Source organism: Rhea americana, unplaced genomic scaffold, assembly GCF_003343005.1.
Source record: "Rhea americana isolate MKP2758 unplaced genomic scaffold, rheAme1 scaffold_213, whole genome shotgun sequence".
Classification (NCBI taxonomy): domain Eukaryota; kingdom Metazoa; phylum Chordata; class Aves; order Rheiformes; family Rheidae; genus Rhea; species Rhea americana.
The window spans coordinates 661,875-667,013 of NW_028186289.1; positions in this window are offsets into that span (position 1 = coordinate 661,875).

Here is a 5,139-nt window from a genome sequence, read left to right on the forward strand (position 1 = left end):
ACTGTCAGCATTTGTTATCTGATAAATAAGTTTAAGGCTAATCACATCCTGATCCACAGTTATAAATGGTGATGGAGTCCCATTTTAACAGAGAAATCTATGAAATCCTTGCCCAGTCACCTAGTCAATCTTGTTTTCACTAATAAATGGATGAACACCTACATTTCTAGTACTGCTTATGCCCACACTAGGAGATGTTCAAGGACCACACACTATCTGATATTTTTAAACAGGTGTCCCCATARTTAAGTCCTCTGAAAGGCCCACTCTAGTTAGAGCGCTTCACATTTAAAAAACACAAACACACACATGCAGCACTGAGTTCAGGATGAAGTACAGCTGCCACAGCTATGAAACAGGTGCTAGTAGAGGCACTCACYAGCTCAGTGAGCAATTACACTGCACTCCCCCAGCAAGGAGGAGAGAAGGGCTTTGGGTCTGTTCTCCCCCTTTAATCAGCAGCTGAGATGTGACTCATAGGCAGGACTCTCAGTAGAGATCGAAAAGCATGTTTCTTCCACTTTCTGGCACATACTTCATCTCACTGCACTGCATTCAGCCTCCTTTTCCTCACTTACTGTTCCCGTATTTTTTCAGTTCAATGGCTCAGCTTCAACAGAAGTGSAGGAGAGCAGCCTAGCTGCCTCTAGTGCTTCATGCACTTCTTCAGCTGATGAAACCTACCTAATCCAAAGAAAGCGAGAACCAGGCAGGCAGTGAAACATCACACCATCAGCCATGTTTCAAAGAATACACTGAAGCACTCCATAGCATACAGAAAGAACAGATAATTGATGCCAAGAAAACTAAAAAATTTGCAGAACTAGTTACACCTGGGCATCTACCTCAAGAACCAGGTTGACTAACAAAGCATAGATTAAACACAAACAAAAACAACAAGCACATGCCCCAAAGACATATCCCTTTCCAGGATTTCTTTTTAACTACTTTAAGTTTTGGGAATCCCTCTTAGATTTGTCCTATTCCCCATCAGCTAAACATGGGACTTAAAACCCAGGTTAAGGGGCCTACACTGTTAGTTCTGAAGCTCAGTGACCAGCTTTAAGGCTCACTGCAACATGCATAGACCAATRTCCATTTCTAAGAGATTGGTAATCAGCTGCTTCACACTACAGCATTTATGGATAATGAGACCAGTTTTTCTTCTTACTGCCAACACTTGAGACTGATTTGTATTTTGAAATCATATGTTGCCTTTTTACCAAATTTACTTTAATAATTCCTGTTTGAAAATCTATTCTGAGAATAGAATGAGCAGCCTTGTAGATAAATTCTCTTTCACTTACAGGGAAGAAGAAATACTGCCTCACATACCTACTMCAATTTCTCTGCAACGTTTTTAACAAAGTCCCTTTCACAGGAAATCACAAGCACCTTAAGAGAAACCAAGCAGACCAAGAGAAGATCCTTTTAGTGGTTTTAGCCTCTAATAGGTTAAAAATTAAGGTAGTAACAAACCATCAGTTCCCACCATGGCAATCTACAACACTTTATGCTGAGAGCCATAGCATAAGTATGTTTATAAATGAGAACAATGAGGCAACATTCTGGGATGATACCAATTTTTTCTTGGTAGCACGAAGCGCTAACTGTAAAGAACTGTAGCAATGGTTTAGAGCAGTGAGCAATGAAGTTCAGTGCAGAAAAATGTACAGTGATACTTGGAAAAAAACAATCAAAGCATATTTAATATGATGGCCCTCATATGGACAACTAATAGCAAGATTATGTGGTTATAGTAGAGGTTTTCATGAGACAATCGCATCAGTGCTTACCAGCAGTGCTCAAGTGAGTAAGTCAAGTGTTAGGAGAGGTTACCACACCTCTCCATYTTTAAAACTGCAGGCTGTTCTGGTGCCTACACATTCCTATATTAAAAGGAGGTACAGAAAGACTGGAAAAGCTTTCAAGGCAGTGAATGCTAAGTAATGAAATAGACTTTGCATAAGAATCAATGAAGCAAACTAGGTCGCTTCAGTTTATCAAGAAGTGACAAGTTTGGGGTGGGGGGAGTTGCATAAAGGCATGTGGCAAGCAGGATCAAAATAAATTACAGAAGGTTCTTCATCCAATGCAAGATTAAGCTGTGGAGCTCCCTACTACAAGAACATTGCAGATGTTGAAAGTTTACATGAGTTGAAGGGGAGGTTGCACCAATTTAAAAACACATCCACAGAAAGTTATTAACTACAATAAATTAGCTGAATTGAAACTGCTCAGAGAAGAGAAAGTTACTATATTTGCTCACCTTGTTCTTTTGTCAGTATTTATGACCTTTTGATAAAATTCTGATCCCAACGTCTGTGCATTGCTTCTGCAACTAATGAAAGCAATATACTGAAGGGAAGACTCATAATAAGGATCAGGTTAGATATAGTCTCTGAAACATGGAGGACTACTTCTCAAATTAAGCAAAAGATGCACAGTCCTGCCATCTGTTCTTGCTGCACGAACAGCAYTCATCTGAGCCCAAGGTAATTCAGGACCTACCTGGCAGCGGCCAGTCTCCTCTCCCAAAAAATCCATCAGTTCCTATCTGCATCAGCTCCCTGAACTGGCCTCACCAACCTTTCAGAGAAGTACCAAAGGCAGCGGGGTATGAGGGAAGACATCACAACATCAGCACTCAGACAGATACATTTGAGTTACAAACTGGGCAAACTCCTCCTGCCCCTCACCCCGCACATGTGYGCTTTAAGCTATTCAAGAGAAATACCAATGCCTTACTTTTGAGTTTCAGTATCTGAAACCATACACACATCAGAGCCCCAAATTTACCTGCAATGAATCAATTCTCACCAGACTTTAAAAAGTGTTAAAAAAACAAACCACAGTGAAAAATCTATGCTAAACTAAGTATGAGAAATTCCAAACCACTTGGCATACATATTTTCTTCAGAAGGAAAGAAAACATTCATTTTACAATTATATGTATACTTCAATGACTGCTTTAAAACACTCACTCAGTAGCTATTTCTATAATGCAAGCACCATTTTTTATTCAATATATTCAGCATGCCATGCTTTCACTATATACTAGCTGTCATGGTAGTATGCAATATAACAAAACAGAGAATGGTAATCCAGAGTATAAGCCAAGTATCTTTTGAAGGAAAACAAAGATGACTAAGGGACATATATATGCTCATCTTCATGCTGAATGTTATCSCACCAGAGCACTCCAGAAAATCAAGTAGATTACTCTGAGTCCTGAATGCTTTTTTGTTGTTGCTCTTATTAAAAGTAATGTATGTATATCATCATAACAAGCACAATAACTTCCAAATTATTAAGTTAAACATACAACTGAAGAAGCATGAAACATTGTCAAAACAAAGTGGTACACTTCTTGCCAATCTACACTGCAGAAAGCCAAAAGAAGGAAACATTTTCACAGATACTCTTCTGCAACAACTCCCTTCAAGAATTCAGCTGGGCGGGCAGTCTGTCATACTCTTATAAGCTCTTCACACTTATTTCCCCATTTCTACCATTTTCCCACTCTCTAGTCTTTACACCTTTTAAGTAATCACCATTCACCCACAGACTGCGTCCTTCAGTCTCATTGTTTCATTCAGTGAAGATGTGTTACTGAGAGTGAGACTAAAGCATCTTTCTTTTTGTCTAAAACTATTAAACTCCACCTTCTTCCTATGTCAGAACATTACTACCTTTTCTTTAATATGCTTGAATAACTCGGAGAAAGATATATACATGATTTAAACATGTCCTATTGAGGGCAAAATGTGACCAGTATCCTATTAAAAAAAAAAAAAAAAAAAGTCATGTTTTTACAATGATACATTAGAGCACACTCCTCCTAAATCTCCAAAGAAGAAAGTAATTAAAGATCTAAGCCAATGCAAAAAAAAGTCATTTTCCCTGCCTTTCAGGTATACCACTTACAAAAMACTATACTGTTACAAATAACTGTAGGCTATTCTCAAATATGTAGGACACAAGAAACAAAGTATTATGCAATGGTAAGTCCAAGGTTGCTACAACTCTTTACAAAAAGCAAAACAAACYCACACAGCACCTAGTTTTAAAGTTCTGTCATAACTAGGATTTAAATGAAGCTGTGCCCATAACTTTTTAGGATTTAATTGTAAAGAAAGTCACCATAAAATAAAAACCACAACCCTTCTGTGAATGCTGCTGCTTATATAGTTATCAAAAAAGCACAGACAGTAAAGTAGTATCATGGCAGACAGAACAGAACCAACTGAAAACATGATTTAAAGTGTCAAGCAAAAAAAGGAGGAGGGACCTAAAAAATGAGTTGCCTGAAAACTAAAAAATCATCATAATTAAAAGCAATAGCTAACTTGGTTGCCTGCCCAACAGACATGCCAAAGCAGCCTGGATATTCATTCTGTAAGTTTAGTTCTAGAAGAGTATGAGTATGAGAAATGTTAAACTCACTCTATCAGAAACTTCTGAAAAAATAATCAAACCTTCTTACCATCTTTTTACTCTACTTCGTGTACGTGCAGCATTGTGTTCTGTGTCCACATACAATCAAGCTAACTGCTTCTTTATAAAAAAAAATGAAGATTAAGTTATGCAAGTAAAGGGCAGAAAAGGTCCTAAGATCCTAAGGCAACATAAATCATTATTTAATAGATATATCACCTAAAAACATATTAAATTAATAACTAAAAAAAAATGGATGTAGGGAATAGCTTTCCTATCTTTGCAGATCACATGCAAATATTACATAAGGAGTAATCAAACCTCATCATACTCGTGGCAAAAGAAAAAACATCACCCAGGAACAGTATGACACATCTTATAAGACAAATTTCGGCCAAAGCTCAACTCTCAAAGCTAAATGCTTCCCCCTAGTCTTCAGTCACTGAAATCTAACTTACTTCCTCTGCTAGCTTGAGGTATGAACAATACTTAAAACAGTTTAATATATATTACATTTAGCTACCTGAAAAGCCTATTTCCATACATATCTATGGATAAGACAGTTAACGGTCTTGTAAATGGACACATTAATACACATGCTGCGATCATAAATGATATTGGTAAAACAAATTTTGAGTTTCAAGTTAACAAACTATAATACTTCTTTCTCTCACTTGAATAGCTGCTAATGAAGAGGTCTTT